Here is a 21743-nt window from a genome sequence, read left to right on the forward strand (position 1 = left end):
AAGGGTTTGTTTGCCTGCCTGCAGGGTGAATGTCATTTTGTGTGACAAAGCTTGTGCAATATGTTACAGGGAACAAATCCGCTCATAGGGAAATTTCCTCATTCTTTTTTTGGCATCACTGAAATGATAGGACAAAAGCACAGCAAGTTTTTGTCTGGGAGATGTTATGAAAGTATAAAAAAAATCTTTACCTTTCCCTTATTATACTGCTGTCCAGCCAAAAATGATGTTCTGCTTTCCCTTATGCAAAGCACAACAGCAGGGACAAAAAAATACTGTGGTGTTTGTGAATCAGCTCTTCAAGCCCTGTTTGCATGGCCTTGGGTGAGTCTGTCTGGGTCCAGGGAATTGTTTGCATCCTGCCCCTTTCCCACTGCCTGTCCTTCCCCACCATGCTCCTCGGCTCTCTGGAGATCCTTTCCCAATCCTCTGTCTGCAGACCAGTGTATTTAACCTTGAAGTTCTGCTATCAGCTGCATCGCCCTGCTGTAGCTGCAAGACCTAAATTGTTTTCCATTGTCCGTGAGCTGAATGGGGCCAGGCCTGCAGAGAGCACTGGCTTGGAAGCACTTAAATTAGGTAGGCCAAGATGGAAATGCTGCAGGTAAGGAGGAAAAGGAAACAAGCCCCATCCTTTTCACAAGGCCCTCTGCTCCTTAAACGTGTTTGGGCTACATGGGAGCTCCAGCCCATCTCTCAGGGGAGCTGTGCACAACACATGACTCCTAATTAAATACATATTTCTGTGTAATGTGGGGAGAGAGGAGGCTGGTACCAGTGCCGACCAGAAGCTCCTCCTCTCTGACCTGTAATGCCCAAGTTCTCTTCTCATTGCCATGCCATTACTTTCCCGCATCCCCTTGCACTGAAACTTTTGGGCCCCAAGTGTGAAACTACACATGTTGCATGGGCACAGTCCCACTGCACACCCAGATACCATGGGTTTCCTGTAGTCTGAGCTTGTGTGTGATCAGGCCTTTCCAAACCCTGACAGGACCAAGCCTGCTGCTTGATTGTTGCTGAGCTGAGGTGTGGGAAGCAGAGGACAAGCTGAATGACAAGTGCATTGACCGCCAGACCCAGCTGCTTTATAGGCAGAGGGGAGGCAGCAATACAGCACAGCATGTGTGTGCTGCATCAAGTGGTGCTAACAGTGAAATCAGGCAGCTTTGTCTCCCTAGGAGCAGCCCAGGGACTTGCTCGTGTGTATTTATGAACTGGTGCAATATACCTTGCACAATCACAGCTACACTTGTAGCACTTATCTGCAATGTAAAAGTAAGGTGCAATTGCACCTATGCAAACATATGCAGTGCTTCTATGGCAGCAGTGCAGGGTACGAAGTAAGGCAGCTGCCCAGCTTCATATTTAGGACTTGTATAATGGATGTGTGCAGTGCATGCCATCACATCTTCACCTGGCACACTGCTAACCACGGCACCATGTTGTGCTTTGCACAAAACCAGTGTACCTTGATGTTGGAAAAAACACAGAGAGGAAAGGATTGCAGCGATTCTGGCCTGTCTTCAGTCACAGGAGTATGTACCTGTTCTTCAAGTGGAACTTGTGTGCCTGTACTCACACTTTTGCTGCAATCTTGTGTGGTAATTAAATGACTGGGGTCCCCTGGGACTGCAGCTTGACTGCAGAGAGAGATTATGTCTTTTATGTCTTTGATCATCATATTTCTTGCATTTGGATTTCAAGTTTCCACTCATTTTGCATGTGATTTTTAAGCACACGTGTGGTTTTGGTGTCAGTTATCACCAAGTTCAATGTGGTCTGTAAGAAACCACAATGAATTATGTGAGAAGAGCTTACCTGGCTGCACAAATGTTCTTGGGCATCAGAAGCAGCTGCCCTCCATCTTCCCACAGTTTATTCAGCATGGAAGCTGCAGATGAGAAGTAATTATTTAATGAATGTGGGGAAATATTAATTCCTCACAGCATGGGATGCCCACAGAAGGCCTGATGGCAGAACCGTGCTCAGGGCAGCTCCCTGCAGGATTTGCCAAGCAGTGTCGTCACTAGGGTTACAGGATATGTAATGATGTGTTGCTCACAGCACTGGTCTCTCCAACACAGGCACGTGGCTGAAAATGTCAGGAGCAGAGTTGGGAAGATGATGGATCTGTTGGTTTTGTGACTCAACCAAAAAAAAACCCCACTGAAATTGAAAATGTGGATTTGTGGGAGACAAACAGCATCATTTCTTTAGTTTTCAACTTATTTGGCCATTTCTCCTGCATTGTTTGGTTGGGGTTTTTTTAACCCTTTCTTTTTTACTCCAAAGCAATTTCTGAAGTAGAGAAGAAAAATTAAAGCAATAAGGAAAAGCTTGTACAAAAATATGTAAAAAGTATTTTGACATTTTGAAAGCTCTCCCTTGATTTTCTGCAGATGATGCTTAGCAAACTCAGTGCGGTGCCATAAATAGCTTTATTCTCTTAATCTTCAGCTGAAATACTATTTTGTGTAAATTTACTGCCTGACAGGAAAAATAGTGAAATGCTTCTTCTGGGAAGAGAGAAAGTAGGGCTCTTCATCAGAGACTGTAGCGACAGGACAAGGGGCAATGGGTTAAAACTTAAACAGGGGCAGTTTAGATGGGATATAAGGAGGAAGTTCTTTCCTGTGAGGGTGGTGAGGCACTGGAATGGGTTGCCCAGGGAAGCTGTGAATGCTCCATCCCTGGTGGTGTTCAAGGCCAGGTTGGACAGAGCCTTGGGTGCGATGGTTTAGTGTGAGGTGTCCCTGCCCATGGCAGAAGGTTGGAACTGGATGATCTTAAGGTGCTTTTGAAACCCAAACCATTCTATGATTCTATTAGCAAGGACTTTGGACACCTCGGCTCCTTCCCATGTCTGCCAGGGGGATTTTGTGTGGTCCTAAAAGGTCACTGCTCTTCTCTGCCTGTTTCCTCTTTCTCGGGGTGGCAAGTTCTTAGTCAAGTGATGCCACTCTGTGTGTATCCATCCAGCGCAGATTAGTGGGGGAATTGTTGCTGATTGTGATTCTGGGTGTTATTTTGATAATAATTTATTTTATTTCTATATTATTTGTATTACCAGTTCATGCAGTGAACAGGTTGTGGTGTGTGGTTCTAGGTTGAGGAAATGGATTTCATTTTACAAAACATAAGAGAGCTTCATCTGCATGAAATCCTAATCACATCCTTTGGCTTTAAACAAGCAAAGCACATTACAACCAAAGCAAATGCTCTGTATATTTGGAAATTGCAAATACCTTTCCATTTTAAGCCAAACACTGGCAACTGTTTGTTCATCTTCTTTTATTGCTGTGCCTCATACTACATAAAGGAAACCATGATGGACCTCCCACTGGCAGATCCAGCGCAGTCCAACCTGTCTCATCCTGCCCCTTCAGACTAGACGGGAAGGGCTAACCAGGACTGGACTCCTGGTTTTGCATTAGCACAGCAGCCTTTCCTGAGGAGTGGATAATGAGGGGCAATACTGCAATCCCATTTCACACGGAGTGTTTTGACCCCAGAGGTAAGTGGTTTGCAGCAGATCCTGCTGTGAATTAAAGTCAGAACAAGACCCCTGGACTCAGTCTGCTGTTACACAGCTGCCCTTCCTTGACAGCAACATGAGTCAGAAAGCGCCTGTGCATATGGTTCCTAAAATAACCAGTAATCAGCAAAATTCACAGCCCTTTCACTCAGTCACTTCTCTTGAAAGACTCCTGTTAGGCCAAATTCCTTTGTTTCCCTCCATCATACAATTTCTCCTCCATTGAAGAGAATGGATTTGTTTGGGTATAACCATTGTAGTGTTCAGTGGGGCATTTTATCGGTGTAAGCACTTGGCCAATTACTGGTATTATTTAGTTAAAGGCATGTTGATGTTTTGCTAACCATAAAGGAAAGCAAAGCTTTTTCATTAGATCAGATCAACACAACAAGCTACTTTAAAAGAGAGGTGAGAAGAGAACTGATTTCAAGCTGGAAATGCAGCATAGGATCCTTTGGATATTTCTTCATGCCAAGCCCCCAGACTTGAGCTAGCTCTGCATAAGCCATTTTATGGAGCAGAAGCAGTGCAGCTATGATAATTCCACTGAGACTCATAGCTGAGACGCTGTGTTTGGCCCAGGCAGACTATAACCTTCCAATATTAACAGAGCTTTCTGTTCTTTGTAACACCCCAGCAAATGCAAATACAGTTCTGGTAATTTCATCTTTTTTCCTGCTGCCACTGGCTAACAGTACAAAATGAAGGGGTTTGCTGATGTATGAAAAGCACAGCCATGTGACTAGACTGACCAACTATAAATTTATTAAAGCAGTAAACCTGGATGGTTTTTAAACGGGTTTTTTAAAGGTGCATGGGAACTTTCTCGATTTATGGAAGGAAACCAAATCAAGCATGTCAGTTGTATCACAGTGGGCATAAAGCAGAAAGCATTTGGCATCAGCCAAGCCTGTCTTGGGCTGTTCCTTTACCCTGTACAAGCTGTTGAATCATGAAGTTGCTGCTTTGGTCTTTGTCATCCTGCCCAGGGCTTGACCTCTTGCTTTAATCTGGGAGCTGTTTAGGGAGCTTTCTAACCAGCATCTGCAAAACATGGCAGAGGGACTCTACCTTCTCTGTGGCATTTTGCAGCTCTAAGTAAATTGCTCCTGCTCCAGCACTTCACCTGTGCTACCACTTCGCTCTGACTATCCCATTCATCATCCATTCATTTGACTTGCTGTATCATGACTCTGCTGCTGTGGTTATACTGGAGATTTACAGTGCAGTACTGACATGGAGGGTGTCAAGAGACCCAAGGAACAACCCCTGAAGAAATTGCGGTATCCTAGTTCAGCCTCAGCAACAGTACTGCCTCAGGGAGGTCAGCTTATTGACAGGTCCTTGATTTCTGTTTCCATAGAGATCACTAGATGGCCTTTCATAACCTTTGCTTTTGACTTATTAATAAAATACTAATTGTTGGGGGGGCTGTTGTGTGTGATCAGGTCTTCAGCTACTCTACTTTTAGGAAAGGTGTCAGAGCAAATGCTGAAGTAAAGATCATTTATGCTGTTCACTGTTAAAAATGTAATCTTTGTTACTTTGATTTCTGTTTTTAAACAGCTGTTCTGGGCCAGGGACAACAGACATGCTTCTAAATCTATTGTTTCCTGCAGCTGGTCAGCCAGAGTGCAGAGCCTGGTGTGTGTGGCTACCACACAGCCTTCAGATGCCAGGGTTTGTCATGATGGGAACTGAACTCCAGAAATGGCTCATCTGCCCCCTAATAATGGATAGAAACAGCAGGGAGAGGTTTGCCCCAGACTTCCACACAAGGAAGGGGGGGACATAGCAACACTGGCAGACTATTCCTCAGTGGTGATCCCCAAGCTTGTGAATGCAGCATGAAGGAGAAAGGCACCCTGAGACAATGGCTTCTACCCAAAGCATTCACCCGTATTCCCACCAGGCCAGGCTCCATTGAACCCTAGTCAAACTTTCAGACATCCGTCTCCGTGTTTTCTCCTCTGCTGCTCTTCACATGTGAGAGTCCTTCCTATAAGCACCCAGAGAGCCATGTCATTATCCTCCTTTGTTCCCTGCCTCACAACTCTCATTCATCTCCTGCCAGGTGATGCGATGCTGACACATTTGCCTGCTTTGCTGACAAATGTTTTATCCCACCACTGTATGTCATTGTCCAGCTTTTGTCTTTCCTCTTTAGACTAGAGGTTTTTTGGGGATGGGGTAGTGTCTTGCTTGGTAGAGGGGAGGGGGGTGTATAGTTAATGCTCCTATATACTGTGTATATTAAAGTATGCCACACTAAATGCTTCTAGCACAGTCCATCTGCTGGCCTGGTCCATGTGAGTAATAAATGCTATGAGTTGCCTTACAGAACAAGCAGAAAGCCTAATATTTGTGTAATGCAAAGTGCATGTGCATCAGCCCAGGGAGCATGGGCAGTGCTAGAAGGGAAGGGGTTAACCCAGCCTTTTTTTCCCCCTGCAGTCCCTGCCGGCTGGATGAAAATGAATCACATTTCATTCTGCTCTCAGTCAGCTGAGATTGCTCTATAATTTTGTTTTTAGTCATTCGTGACTGAGACCTTCTCTGGCAAATTTAGTCACCGAATGTTTTTGCTGTTTAGCCCCAGTCGTTTGAAATCTCGGGGGAAAGTGGGTTTCGTATTGCGACAGCTGAGAGATGAGCAAGGGGAAAGCTGATGGATGTTGATAGTGCAGGCTTGATGATATTCAGTATCGTTTCCACATCCCATATAGCTGGGCAGTGATACTCAATTCATTTATTCATGATCGTATACAAAGGATTTTAGTCTTCAACATCATAATAGCTTGTGACCTTAAAGGGACACAGTCAAGTACTTTTTAGGCCAGAATTTAACCTACTGTAGAAATTGCTATCCTCTGAAAGTGGTACATGATAATACCTGCAAGCATTGCCATTCATCCTGCCATCTCTAGATACTACACATGCATTAAAAGTGAAGTGAATTTCACAACTGTTAGAAGAGGTGGAAGTGTCATTTTTCCTTTCAACAGAACAAGAAACTGAGGCACACAGAAGTTAAACCACTTGCTGCATACAGAATCAAGGATTGAGGTCCTGTTCCTGTCATGGATAGGCAAGCAATGTCTTGCACATGCTAAACACTTCATTTGTGTCATTAATCCAGCCTTAGCTCTTGAAGGCAAGGTTTGGAGAGAATAAAAACCAACTTTTCTACAATGCAAAAGCTCCCTTTGTTTGCTGTGCATTAGGAGCACTTAGCAAAGAACTATTTCCATTATTTCCAGTGTTTTCTCAATGGAATTGACAGTGCTTCTGATGCACAAACAGGAAACCAAATAAAACCGAGACATGAAAGCGTTCCTGCTCCATTCAGAGAAAGACGGATGGGGAGACACTCAACTGGGATGAGCCTGGAAGGTGGAGGGGAAAGGCAGAGGCATATCCACCTACCCATGAGCTTATGTGCAGGACACAATGGCAATCAGTCTGATGAGAGACATTTTGTTCCCCATTTTCCAAGAGGAAGTTATGAGCACCGCAGAGTCATACAGCCTCTCTAAATGGAACCCAGTTCACTTGTCATGATCAGGAAAGAAGCTGGGTTGCAAAGGACTGTGGCATAGATGAGGCATCCAGTCATGTTAGTGTGGTGAGACCCTATGGTTTCTGTGGAATGGTGCTGACTGTTGACAATAGGGGCTGATGGAGAAGGCATTTCCATGAAGTTAATGGCTGGCTGGTGGAGGTTAGGGCCTGAGGCCATTATTACCATTGTAAGTTCTGGAAATACAAAAATGCAGAGAGAAAAAATAAAGAAAATTGCCTTTTTATATATCAGAGAGTTTAAAGTTGAGCTGCCTGTTGCCATGGCTACAATATTCAGTTTGCAGTCTTTAGTTATTTAAGACCAAGGGCTGAATCTTGCTGAATCAGTGAACTCAATGGAAACATGTCACCCAGCCTCAGTGGGGGACAACTGAAACCATGGGAGTGTGGTAGGAAAGGAGAACCTATTCCCATCCCATTAGAGACCACATTCCCCATGTTCATGGAGGTTTTCTGGGGTGCAGGAGTGGTGCCTCTGTGAGGAGGTGGGAATGGATGCAGGCAGTTCCGTACGAGCTCACAGGCCGGGATGCTTCACACCGGTTCTCCCTTCCTCGTAGTACAGCATGGGCATCTTTGGAATGGAAATCATTTGGAGTAGGGCTCATGACCTGTGTTAATGAACTACTAGCAACTACATAAATACATGGACTATGTTAATGATTTTTTAAGATCAATATTTCTTAAAGGAGACCTGAGTTTCCACAGGCAGTTAGGCATATCTCCAGTGTTCACCTTAGTCCCAGAACAGACTTTTCATGGTTCACCTAGCAATGGCATTGCTTGTGTTTGTGTTGGAGAACTGAAGCTTCCCTAGTGTGGCTGTTCAGATTCCTGTTAAACTGGATTAGAAACCCTTAAAGATCCCTGTCTACTTGGCTTCATCTGTGAAGTCAAATGAGAACACGATGGAGCACCAAGACAATGCAGCCAGCAGTATTTTCCCCCCATCTTTGGATCTCTTCCAGTGGATTTCCAGGGGAGATGCTACCAACATCTCATGTTGCGAAGCATTGTCTTACAAAACCTGACACGTGCTTTGATGCTGTTCTTCTGGTTCTCCACTTGCCAAAGAAAAAACAGAAGGATTTTGCAATCTTTAGAGAATGAAACAAGAAAGTACAAACTCAAATTGTCCAGGTCAGAGACAGCACGGTGTGCATGTCCCCTGCAGCATGCTGCCCCAGCTTCACAAATTAGCTGCCTTTCTGTATGGCCAACAAGTGTGTTACAGGTTTAGATGAAATCCTGAGAAGCACAAATGCCTTATAGTTGCAGAACTGACTACCACAGCAGCATCCGAGGTGCAAATGTTTGGATGCAACTCTCTTGAGTTGTGTCTGTCTCCTAAAGTGTATCTGTCTGTGTAAACACATTAGCTCACAAATGAACACAGTAGCTTAGTATTTACTACAACGTTGCCATGCCCCAAAGCTGCATTGCAATGTCAGGGTTTGTCTGCGGATCCCTGTCCCAGAAATTCATCTTGCAGGCTGATCCTAAGGATACTCAGACAGTTCTCTACATCTGTAGGTTGGCTGTTCCCCTGCCTCTCTCATCTGTTATATGCATTACTTATTGCCTCAGGAATAATGATGGTCATATGTCTCCTATACATCTGGTTCATATGTGCTCTGGTCAATGGCTTTTCCTAATCACCAGATGGGAGGTAGAGCACTCTGCACACCAGCTTCAGAACTTCTGCTACCCCCAAGCGAGACTAGATAAGGGTGCCCCATATGGAGACAGAGGCAGGAGAGTTTTATCAGGGAGGAACATGAACCAAATGAAAGCTTTGGGATTTCACTTCAAAAGGAAGATGCCATTAGCAACCCCCTTTGTGTTTGGTTGCATGGGTGGGCAGGCATTTTATTCATGTCCTGAGCAAGCCTGCATGTGGCCAGTAAACAGCACAAGGAGACTACAGAAGTATGAAATGATTCAGGAGGGAAAAGGCAGATTTCCAGGAAAGTTAAATACACCTGAATGACCAAGGAGAGGTCTTGTCTCCTTAGGGAGAGCTATACTAATGTCACCAAAACCTCTGGAAGATGAGGAGGGAGCATTCTCTCCAAGAACTAGCCGAATCCTATTCCCAACCAGCATCACTCCATGCTCCACCCTCCCAGCTCCTATCCCAGCTACAGAGCCCTTACACATCTCTGGTCTCTTTCCACAGTGGGAATTGTGCTGATAACATGACACAGGACCCAGGTTTCCAGTTTAGAGCTGAAAGGGAGGCTGAGATTACAAGCAGAGCACTCCATGCCTGGGTGATAAAGAGGGTTTGCTCAAACTTCCTTCCTCCTTCCATAGGGATGCTTTCCCAGAGTGTGTTCCCCAGTGTTCCTGTAACATTTCCTGTTTTCCAGTGATGCAGGATCCATTGGAAGAAATAAGCATGACAGGAAGTAGGGAAGGGATGATTTCCTCATTCATTAAATCAAAACAACTTGTATTGGGAAATACTGAATTTTTACTGAAGATGGATGGTGCAATTGAACTTCCTTTGATAGATGAGTTATTTTTTGTTGACTGCTGCTGCCATTGTGTGTGAATCTGAAGACTTACAAACTGCTGGGTAACATTGGTCAGACTTCCATACAGTAGTGAGAAAGGCTGTCAAAACTGCTTGGGAGAGGTCTTTTTCTTGTGTCAGCCTCTCCTAGTGGCCTTCTACCAGGGAAGGTTTCAGTACAGATCACTGCTGTGGGGACTGATGTTTGCTGGAGGCTCAGCTGTTTTGTGGCCAGATGCAGGGCACAGCCATCCCATTGTTTGCATGTGTGACTCTGGATTTGATACAGCAAGGTCACCCACAGACTCACCACTGGGGAGGGTGAGGCCTGGGATATTGGCCCACATAGTTTCCCATGTCTTGTGCATGACTTAATACACTGCCTTAGCATATCATACGGGAATTGCACACAGTTTACATGTTAACAGGTAATTTCTTTTCTCCCTGTGTCCCAATCCTGAATTTCCTTTTCCTCTCTCTCACCCTCCTTCTTCTTCCTTCTCTCTCCCTGAGCTGTCAGTACTGATGAACACAGAAACATCTCTATCTAACCCATCACGACATCTTCTGCACCTGAATTCCTTGCTAATGACTTATGGGAACCTTCCATTGCTTGGGTTGATAGTGAATAAAATTGCCTCGTATTTCACTTTGGTTTTAAAATTATGCCCCCATCCTCCTCTCTGGGGAGGAGTTATTGACACTTGCATTGTTCCAGGTCTGGTGTGGCTACCATTGCCTTCTGTAGCTGCTGCCCAGTTTGGAGCTGGCAAGGTTGGGTGAAAGTTAGTAAAATCCCTAAAGAAAGTATGTGGAATTTCTGTGAATACAGTGAAAATGATCTGAATAGAAGAAATGTCATGAATGGAAGTGCATACACTGTAAATGTTACTGAGGGAGGGTGTGTGGATTACTGGGTTGCTTTCTTCAATATTAAGAACTCAGCCCCTTTTCCATCACACTCCTATTCTTCACCTGTGTTAAAGGAAATGGAGACCATTTTCTTCTTATGACTTTGCTATTATCTGGGTTTTGACAGAGTATTAGAGAAATGTAGAATGTTGCCTGGCTCTGCTGCCACCCGTTGGAATGACGCTTCTCTCTGTGCATGGTTTATGCAGCGTTTTTGTGGATATAGATCTTGATCTGAACTTGTTTCAAGATCTTTGGGAAGTTCACAGCGAGGACTTCCTTCCTTGTCTGTGCTGCCTGTGGCCATTGTGACAGTGGATGAATATGGACTTAATCTGGTCACCAAAACAAACTACCAAGAGAGTCCAGCTGGCAAAATAGCCTGCAGTATGTTTAAGAGGTTTGGATAGTTTGGTTTTTCATCAGGAACTATAGCGATAGGACAAGGGGTAATGGGTTCAAGCTGAAACACAAGCTCAGATTAGGTATAAGGAAGAAGTTCTTTACTGTGAGGGTGGTGAGGCACCGGTACAGGCTGCCCAAGGCAGTTGTGAATGCTCCATCCCTGGCAGTGTTCAAGGCCAAGTTGGACAGAGGAGTTGCCAGGTTGAGCAAGAAGGTCTAGTATGAGGGGTCCCTGCCCATGGCAGGGGGTTGGAACTGGATGATCTTAAAGTCCCTTCCAACCCAAACCATTTTATGGTTCTATGATTACATGATTCTATATCTTGGAGATCTCTTTCCTCTATCTAACTTCATTCCTGCTTTCATTTCTGATCATTAACAACTTGTCACAATGTTTGATGATAACAGTGATATAATTTCTTAGAGGAAATGTATGTGCTTTTATCCTAAAGGTTCATGTGTGCTTTTACAAGCTCTGTGGCAATAACCATCACTCCCTGGCTGTGGAACAGCTATTGGAAAGCACTGGGAAATGTATATGGAAGTACAAAGAAAGGAAGAGCACAGTGTACCTCTGGGACAGTTGTATAGACAATATGAAGGATGGATATTTCATGGGGGTGATAAGTAATTCTCAAATATTAAGTTGATGAGGGCAAACAGGATAAATGCCTCATCATGGCACGAACGGCTTTAGTGGCAACAATAATTAAGGATATCAGCATTTGGATTTCTTTTTAAGCATTGCTAGAAGCACAGCTCCCTTTAATTCTGTTGAGGGCTGGTTCAGCACCAACTCTGAGAGAAGAATTCTCCCTCTGAATCATCAACACTGTTTTCTGAGGCTGTCTGCCTGTTCTTTGTGGACCTGTTAGTAATTAGGTGATGAGATTTGACAAGATCACAACACAGATGGATATGGCTGCAGGTTTCTGCCTCAGTTTTCAATTATTATTTATCTGAGCAAAACAGCTCCTCTGCTATATTGTAGTGGTTCACAGGATAATTTTTCAAATGAGCATTTTAGCTAATGTCCCATAATGGCCCAGATATGCAGACTGAACCTCCTAAAAGATTTAGATGTTTATGGTATTTACCTGTAACAGCTCCAGCTCTTGGACTGATTCCACTCTAATGCCTCTTCCTAGGCTGGTTCAGGGCAGGCGATGACAGCCATCGCAGCAGTCATTCTTCTGACTCAGGAATGGGTTCCCTCAGCTGGTACAGATGCTCTGCCTGTCTGCTCTTAGTCTGATGGAGATGAAGGCCTTTAGATAGCAGAGAGCCTGCTCCAGTGACAGCATTCCATCCCAAACAGCACCATGCCCTTGTGAAAACAATTTGCGCACATCTTTGTCATTATTGATTGTACCCAGACTCACCCAAAAACATGGCCTAAGAACTGTCTCAAACCTTTTCTCTGCAGGTGAGTATCCTGCAACCTGGGACATTCCCACCTACTGCAGTGAGAGAGAACAGTCTCTGAGACCAGATAACTGCTTTTCTCTGAAAGCTTGGCATAGATGTCGATAGAAGCACTAAAGAATATACCATTACAGCCCTGATTTGGGCTATACTGCTCATGGTTTTCTCCTGCATGTCATTCACACTCCCCTTATCCATTGCTGGCAGTGGTGGGGGTATGAATCACATTACTGCAGCTGGCAATTTTAGAAACACTGCTGGAAATGATGCTAAATATAGAGAAAGGTGAGGAAAAGGCCTTCCTCTTATCAGGCATCAGCGTAGGTTCTTGGCATCTCATAGGTACAGGTTGTATTCGTTCCTCATTTAAGACCCTGGAGGACCTTTGATGAAGCCATGCCTGTCATAGAGCAGAAGCTGCCTGGAGCCAGTGGTATGTTAAATCAAAAGAGAGGTCTCGCAGGGCCAGGCAGCACATTGGCAGCTTGTCAGGTAGGGCTCTGCTGATGAGCATTGCCACTGAAGGTTTTGTTTGAGACCTGCTCCATGTTACTTACAGGCGATCTTGAAGATAACTAAGAAGGAAGAAACCTTTGCATTTGTATCCACTGAGGGATAAAATACACAAGCTGCAGTGGGTGGAGGAGGAGAAGTGGAGGCAATGTAGACCTCTAGGCAGGATGCAAGAGTACAGATTTCCCCAGCAGGAAGAATTAAAAACACTATTAAAGGCCAAATGAATAAAACTGTCATGTAGCTCATGCCTGACATCTTGGCTGGGAGGCCTTTGGTTGCCATGCAAAAGATGACGATGCAAAGATGCTTTTGTAACTCGTGATCATAGTGACCCTCTCCCTCTCAAATGGTGGAGAGCAAGATTGAGCTCTGCCAGCACTACTGCTGTGCAGAAAGCCAGCACTCTCTGGTTTGCTAAGGTGGTCTCCTTCAGAGTGAAGACTTTCCTGCCTGGTTAGCTCACCGAAACGGCTTCCTCAGCAGTCGGTGCGCACCAGCGCCAGCAGGATCTTGCAGCCAGTGTGACTGAACTGACTGGGCGTGAGAGTAAGAATAAACTTCCAAGTGTCCCTGCAGTGCCAATGTAATGCAGCTTTACTGGTGTGAAACCACAGCCCACTCTCGCTGGCAGTGGGGGACAGATTAAAACGTTTCCACATTTACAGGCTTTGGTTACCTCTAGGGAGCAAGAAGTCACCCTGGTGCAAGGCCCTGCAAGTGTTTCTTCATCTGTCTACGAGTGAGAGTAGTCAGAGAGTTATCATTTGCCCACTGCTTGTATTTTTGCATAGATTTTTGGTTTGATTTTTCAGATTTCCCCTAAGGCCCAAGGTATGTTCCTTTGCCAAGTACAACCAAGCAAGTGTCAGCATTTTCCTAAAAAATGGCCATTCCCAAAATGGTCTGCTGCCCCAAAGATGTCAGTGGAATTATTTAAACCAGTTCCATTTATACTGGCAGAAAAAAAACTAACAAGTTGCCAATACATGTCTCCATGCAAACGACATCTTGCAGCTCTGTGATAACCAGGACTTGGAACATTCTTGTATATGGCAAGGGAAAAGAAATGGGGGGTGTGCTTGTCTTGGGTGGGTGACAAAAAGGAGAGCCCACACAGAAAAGACCTTGCAAGCCAGAGCAGAAGAGAACTTTCATCTTCTTCCAAATCGAAAAGAGTTTGCATATCAACTGTAGAACAGAGGTCCATTTTCCATGCCAATACCAAATGACTCCTGCATGCCAGTGCAGAAGGAAATTTACAGGTCAATACAAGAGAGCTTTTCTGTGAATTACACTACAAAAAAAAAAGATGCTCATACTGACCTAAAAGCAAGGCTTTTTTGCTCAAATGATCCCATATGAGAGCCTGCCTGCAAATGGAAAAGAACCTGCCTAAAACATCCCTTGTAGCTGCCCTAGGAGAAAAAGAATGACAGAGCCAGGCTTTTCAAACCCAGAGCAATTAACAAGGTAAAAGAAAAAGTCCTCTGAGAATTAAAAATTAAAACCAACAAGACAACAGTGTAAAAAATGAAAGAAATGAATAAAAACAATTAGCAGAGATGAAAAAAACAGGGATGGGAATGATATAAATTGAACCTATTATAAGGCACTAATGACATTCGAAAACCTAATTTTTACATTGTCAAACCATTTTGATTAAGTGTTAAACACTGCTCTTATGAACTTGGCATATATTGTGCAAGAGCAGTAATTTCTGCCTTTATCTTTTCCGCTTTCTCTGGAAAGGTGCTCGTGTGTGAAAGAGGCAGCGAGTACTTCTGAGTTATCGGTTCTCTTTTCCCTTTCTTTGTGCGTGCCGGGAAGCCTCAGCCCTGCCTGATAACGGCTGTTGGCCAGGAGTGGAACCTGAGCAGGGTTGGGGGGCACTGAGGACAGGAGTGAGGAATCATGAAGACATTGGGTGCTGATGAGAAAAACAGACCTTCTATGCCCAGGAAACTTTTCTCCTTTTTTCCCTTTTTTAACCCCTCTTCTTTTTTTTTTTTTTTCCCAAAACTGAATAAGCAAAATAATTGAAAGAAAGCAAATTGACTTTTTATTGCTTTTTAAGTGCTTTACATGAAGTTTCATCTAGTAAAATTATTGTTATTTTTATCTTTAGCTGCATCGTTCCTGCTTCTCTTTAAAGAAGATATTTCTCCAGTTCAGGGTGCCAGCTGCAAGGAGCCGCGCAGAGAATGACAATGGCCTATGCAAATACAATGCATCAGCTATAAAGCCTGTTCCAGAGCTGAAGCAGAGCTGCTGGGTACAGAATGCAGCAGGCAGGCAAGGCCTGACCCTGAGATGTGCCTCCATTTGCTGCAACTGGGAGGTGAGAATGCTCCACAGCTTGGGTGAGGTGTTACAGTACCACACAGCAGGGAGTAACCAGCAAGGGAAGAGGGTGCTGGGTCTACTTACACATCAGGAAGGTTCAGGGAAGCCATATAGAATCATAAAATCATAGAATAGTTAGGGTTGGAAGGTACCTTAAGATCATCTAGTTCCAATGCCCCTGCCACTGGCAAGGAGGTCTCACTCTAGTCTGGCCTTGAGCGCTGCCAGGGATTGAGTATTTGCCACTGTTCCAATGCCTCACCACCCTCACAGTATAGAACTTCTTCTTTGTATCTAACCTGAACTTCCCCTGTTTAAGTTTGAGACCATTACCTCTTGTCCTATCACTACAATCCCTGATGAATAGTTCCTCTCCAGCATCCCTGTAGGCCCCCTTCAGATATTGGAAGGCAACTATGAGGTCCTAGAGTCATAGAATGGTTAGGGTTGGAAAGGACCTTAAAACCATCTTGATCATCACCATAACCTTGGATTTCTATGAGTTACTTCACTACCTCAGGCCCCCACTGCAGCAGCCCTCAGGAAGCTGAATGTCTGTATAACTGCCAGTTGCCTTCTGTCAGAGCATGGGGTTGTATTTTCTGTCCAGAAACTCACTGATCAGGATTCAGCAAGGTAACAGTCTACCTGTGCAAGGGCTTGCTTCTCCAGATCTCATCAGAAAAGTGAGAACAGGGGGAAATTTCCATTGGGAAATTAGGAATTTTCAGTAAGATAAAAATTACAAAAAAGAATTATTTTGCTTAAAAACTGAGAAAGGGCCAGGAAAGCACTTTGTAGGTAGGAATGAGTATATGGTAATTTGGCTGTTACTGGGTCCTGCACTCCTCAGCTCTGTCCATAATATAGGAACAGACTTGGAAATGATAGATCTGGGCTAGGTGACAGACCAGAACCCTAATCCAAGATGACGGTCCATGTGTAGGTAACAACCAGCTTCTCCTCTGCACTTGTCTCTCAGCGAGTCACAGTAGCTAGAACAGGGACATGTAGATATCATGACCACAGGCAATGATTGTATGAAAGGTGATAACACAGAAGCTAAATTGGGCTCAAGAGGGTGGCACGTCTGGAAATTACGGTGCAGAGAGAATCTTTGTGCTTTGGCAGGGCACAAAATCTTTTTACAGAGACATTGCATCCCTCAGGATAAAAGATCTGATCACATCTCAGTTGGTGCCAGCCTGACACAGAAGAAAAATTATACATTACAAAATGCTAAAAGACAGCTAAAGGGAACGAGTCAGGAAAGAGGATAGAGAAACAAAAATAAATCAGAATCACTGTAGAGAAAAGAGACTGAAGGTAGATTGAAAATACAGAAGAACTTTTGGAAGATAAAGGTTTTAGAAAGAAACAAATACCAAAGAAAAAAAGGAGGGGAGGAATAAAAAGCCAGGACATAAAGCCAGGCAGAGTGGTCAGTGTCTTTATATCAATTTTTAGTGCTCCTTTTCAGCTGCCAAAGGAATAGTTCATAAACCACAGCATTTATTATAGGGGTGGTGTTACACACTGCAAACCTATTTTGTGAACATTACCACTGGGGGATCACATGTTGAACTGGGCTCCATTGCAGCTGACAGGCTCAATAAATTCAAAAAGATCAAGAGGAATACAGGTGACAGAATGTATTTGGAATGTGCGTGTTCTTCTCTCTTTTTGTTCCACAAAGAAGGGAATGTGAATCCCCCATGCTACCAGCCACCACACTTTTATTATAAGCCTTGTAAAATCTGATGTTAAAGCCTAAGCTCTCAGATCAGGCAATTATGTGAGTCTCTGCTTTCATTTTTTTGAAGTCTCAGTTTCTAACCTGCCTACCGGTGGAGAAAGACTTGGAAGCACAAACATGCACAGACTAAAAGCCAGCTAATTATTGACTTCTGGAGGTGTTTTTAATGACCTGATGTCTGGATTTGGGGATTTTAATTTCCAGAACACAGACAGCATGGCTTTCCTGCAGCCAGCACCAAGGCAGATGTGAAGTTCTTACCATATTCCTCCAGTTTAGAGATCTGGTATCTCCATGAACTGCCTTTGCAAACCTGTAGGTCTTGATGTGAGTTGGACAGTCTTGAGCAACCTTTAATTTGTAGCAAGATCCTCATAGAAGTGAGCTAATAAATCTGATGTCTACAAAGCTTAGTCAGCTTTTATTACATGGAGATACATTCCTCATTTAGTATTTATCACGTTTATCTGCTCCTTTTATTTAATGTGGCAGATTTCTGTGAGACACCATCCATTAAATCCCATCAAAACTGGATATAGCTCCACGGTGATGAGAAAATCAATGGTGTTAAGGGTTCTGGACTGAATAAGCCAGACTGGGGTTCTATTCAAGAATTCGTTTCATGGTGTAAGTGAAAGAAGGAGCAGTAATTCAGTTAAGTCAGACAGAGGGAATGTGAGCAGCAGGATCATACACTGCATGAAAAAGAGTAGCAAGACAGTTCAAAACCCTTTCTGGTATGTTTCGAGGTGCTGGAGTGACTCTGGATGAGAGTGTAGACACAGTGAAATGTATGCTTTGAAAAAAGAGAACTCAAATCAGAAAGAGCTGATTGCTTTGAACAAGGCCACTAAAGCATGGCTAGGACTCAGCTATCCTCTTGGCAGGTACCAGGTAGCCCTAGTGTCTCATGACAACAGTGGAAGTGAGGATTCACTGGGAGTTAGGAGGACTTAATCTCCCCTTTCTAGTTATCTCCCCTTTCTAGTTACCTCCAGCTCCTGTATTTCTGCCTTCCTGCAGGAACTGGCTTCTTGGTTCTCCAGCACTATGCTATGGCTTGTCTCCAGCTGTGCACTAAGAATACAAATCATGCCAGTGCTGCAGCAGGGCAGAAGAGATGGAAGTATCTGGCTTGATAGGCTCCTCCAGGTCCTCTCCACTCCAGCCCTAGGAGAACCTTCCCAATGCAGCCCCAGCTGCTGAAGCCATCGTGCTGCTCCCTTCAGGTCTGTACTAGGGACAGGACTGTGACGAAAAGGCTCTGTGCCAGCATGACCACTATGCAATCTGGCCTTTATGGAGCATCTAATCCATGCTTTGTTTCTGTTTGTGGAGAAAGAGGGGAGAGCTGAGGTTGCAGCTTCTTCTGCCAGTGTGCCCTTTCCCACTTACAGTGTAAGTACTGTGGAAAACCTATGAGGACAGACAAGCAGAAAGGTTGAGCTGTTTACAGCCCCACACCCTGGGAAGAAGCAGGTTTCAGAGTTGTTCAGGTCTGTGCTATCCACATGAAGACGGTTTGTTTTGCAGGATCTGGTAGCCAACGAATCTATATTGAGGAGGAGTGTAGAGCTGGCCATACAAGCTGATAAAAGTCCAGATGCTCAGATTTAGCAGACAGGAGGAATGTGTGTATATGGCAACATCTGCCTGTGTCCATGCACTTGGAGGCCAGAGAACAAGCCAGTTGACCAGGTGTTCCATCTTCTACCACCCTCCTAGTTCTTGTTAGCTTAATTTTTTCTGCTTTCTTCCCTGTCCACCCTCCTAGCTGTGTGACTACCTCCTGCCTAGCTGTAGTTCAGCCCATAATTCCATTCTGTGCTTTGGCAATGGAGATCACTGCCTTGAGGTTAGAGAGGGTGACTGCTGGCTGATAAATTCATCCTCAGTCCCTCTGTGGCAGGTACCTGCGGGCCCTGACAGTGCCAGTTATTGGTACTCTGCTTCAAAGTGCAGTGTGGGCTGCACAGATTCCACTGTGTAGGACAAACTGGTGTCAGACATTCTCATACTCAGCAACTTCATTTTCTTTCCTGGCAAGAGCCAAATCAAAGGTGGTAGAAAAAAGGTATTTCTAATATGTTGGCCTTGAGAGGAGAAGTAGGCAGGCCTAGGGTTTCCCAACTGGTTACCTATTGCCTGGTCTTCCCTAATGTTGGATTTAATGGTCTTGGCTCGTCTCCCTCAGCAGAAGCTGGAACATTAACTCTTCATAGGTTTATTCTTCAAAATCAGTCGCAGGACAGTTGAAGGGAGCAGGAGAAAGGCACTGTTGTCTACCTAATAAGAAGGAGGCAGCAAGGAGTCTGGCTTTATTAGCATTTCTGCTGCTGACTCATTGCACGGTTTGGTCTGGTTTTGTCTTTTGCTTCTTCACAGCACTCTTGTAAATATGGTGGGTGTATGTAAATAGCCTTGATATGCTTGGATGGAAGCCATGAAGAAAGCAGTTTTTAAGAGCATAGCATGATACTACAGAGCCTTAGCCAAAACCCTGGAAAGACATGGCTTCCCTGGCCTATCACTAGGAGGTATTTTCGCTTGTCCTTTGTCACAGCACTTTCAAACCCTGACATTCAGATGTCCCTCCTGTGCCTGGCTCCTGCTGTGCTGTAAAAGGAATGTGAGCAGCACACCCTTAGGATGGGGCAGCGTCCTGCAGAGCTGGCAGCAGTGCAGTTGGAGGCAGGGAGAGAGGCATTTGCACTGTTCCCAAGGAGGTGGCAGTGCAAAGACGTACTGCTAGAGGCCACGGCTGGGAGTCTGACAGGACGAAGGTCGCACAGTGAAAGGTCCCTTTGTGTTGCTGACTCTCAAACTTTCTCTGGGTCCCTGAGCTATTGGTGTTCTCCCTGTCCCAAAGTCGGGTACAGCTGTGAAGTTCATCTTTCTTTTCAATATGTAATTACGTTTCTAGTACCCCTGTTGCAGTCCAAAAAAGAGACGATGTAAATCCTAGGGTTGCTTTGAAGAAGAGGAAAATGAGAATCATGTGACTTCTAAAAAGAAAAGGCTCTCAGATTTTTGGTACCTTCCTCATGACTCTTGAAGGGCCGAGACTAGCATTACTAAGTGGGTTAGTACTACCAGTATCTCAGATTATTCTTAAAGATAGAACCTGAAACCTAATTAGGAGTTGCTGTTTTTTCTCTGGTGTTCCACTCAGCTGGTCTGAGTGATACCAAGCTGTTTAATTTCCTTCTCTCCTTCTTGTCAGTTCCAGTGGCTGTTTTTCATATTAGTAGCAGAAAGCTCCTGGGATCGTGACACATTTCAGGGGGGAAGTCCTCTTAATATCCACTGATTCTCCATCTTAGGTTAAATAAAGTGAATAGGAAATTACAAATGCACTTTTTGCTGATGGTTGCAAATGTATAAAGCCTACCTTTTTGCAGGTATGTAGACACTTACAGGGGACTCATTGTGCATGAGATCCAGGTAGCCAGTTAGGGCCATTCTCTACAGTTGTATTCATTAATCTCACTCTTTCCAGTCTCTTTTTAATCTGTCTTGCTTCTACCTTCCCTTAGACATCTCTCTCTTTCCTATGTCTTCCCTGCAATGTTGTCTTTCTCATGCTGCCTATACTATCTATGCCCTTTTCCCCCTGAATGCCTCCTGCCTGCTGTTGTGGCTTCACACTGCATTGTGCGTAGCCCTTTCTGCCTGCTGTGTTTCCATCTTTGCTCTTCTCTACTCCTTTTCTCCTCTGTCTCTCAATTTTTCTCTTTGCCTTTGTCTCCTGCTGCCTCATTCTTCTGTCTCCCAAGGGCTGCATTCCCAAGAGAAGCTAAGTCGAATTGATCTGCCATTTAATTACCTGATGTGTTCATTGCCTGTGCCTGCTGTTTGCAAATAGGCCTGCCTGGAAGTCCCTGGGGGAGGCGAGGTTGTGTGGCAATGGGGAGGCGGATAGATGGGCTGGCAGCAGCTCAGCCAGAAAGCAGCTTCCTCGGAAACAAAACACCTGCCAGTAACACCTGCACTTGTAACTGTGTGCTGCCATTCTTGGTTGGGCCCCAGCACTCAGACAATGAACGTGTCTATTCCATGGCATCAAACCCAGGCAGTTTCCTGGCACGTGTGCAAGCTCCTAACTAGCACTTACACCGAGCGCGCTGTGTTCAGGTGGAGAGGTGCAAGCCAAGAGGCACACACCTCTGTAATTAAGGGTATGGTCATAATGTGAGTCCTCCTTTCAGCTCAGCAGTTTCTGCTCCAATGGGCTGTGTCATCGTACCTCCCCATGGGATGGGTGGATGAGGAAGGACCATGACTTTGTCTTGTTCTGAAACCTTTCCCTCCAGAATTTCAAAGCACTTGGTCAGAACACCTGGCTCCAACCCTTACGGTCTCCAGTACAGGCGAGTAAAACTCTCTCTTGCCTGACAGGCACCAGGAACTCATCCAAGGTCATTGCAATGATTTCTAGTTGCAGTTAAGAAGAAATCCATGTCTTCCACTTCTAGACTGCAGATTCAGTCTTCTTTTCCCAGAGGGATTTAAAGAAGGTCTATGGTGTGAATAGTAGCAGACTCATTTAAGGAGTTTCTTTGCAGAGATCCTGCTATGAATCGAGCTACTTTAGATTTAACACCACTGGGTTGTTTAAAGAATATGAGATTAAACACCAAGACAATTGGTCTTGCCAGAGAGGCATAACTAAGGATTTTTGCACTGAGCAGGGCAGAGTTATCCTTCCCTTTCCCCATATTTGTGCACATTTACCTAACTTGTTTGTC

General features: G+C 44.6%; 1 protein-coding gene across 2 annotated transcripts in view; it reads left to right on the forward strand.

Moving 5' to 3' along the window:
- LOC133214417 (high mobility group protein HMGI-C-like) overlaps positions 1-21743 on the forward strand; it is a 130490-nt gene that overhangs the window by 46577 nt on the left and 62170 nt on the right. For both annotated transcript variants that reach the window (XM_061357309.1, XM_061357313.1), the window contains exon 2: positions 15022-15234. The gene's annotated coding sequence lies outside the window, so the exon portion shown is untranslated. The remainder of the gene's footprint in view (positions 1-15021; positions 15235-21743) is intronic.

This window comes from Neopsephotus bourkii, unplaced genomic scaffold (assembly GCF_033783945.1).
Source record: "Neopsephotus bourkii isolate Nb327-2 ecotype Australia unplaced genomic scaffold, CSIRO-AGI_Nbou_v1 NB_887, whole genome shotgun sequence".
NCBI lineage: Eukaryota > Metazoa > Chordata > Aves > Psittaciformes > Psittacidae > Neopsephotus > Neopsephotus bourkii.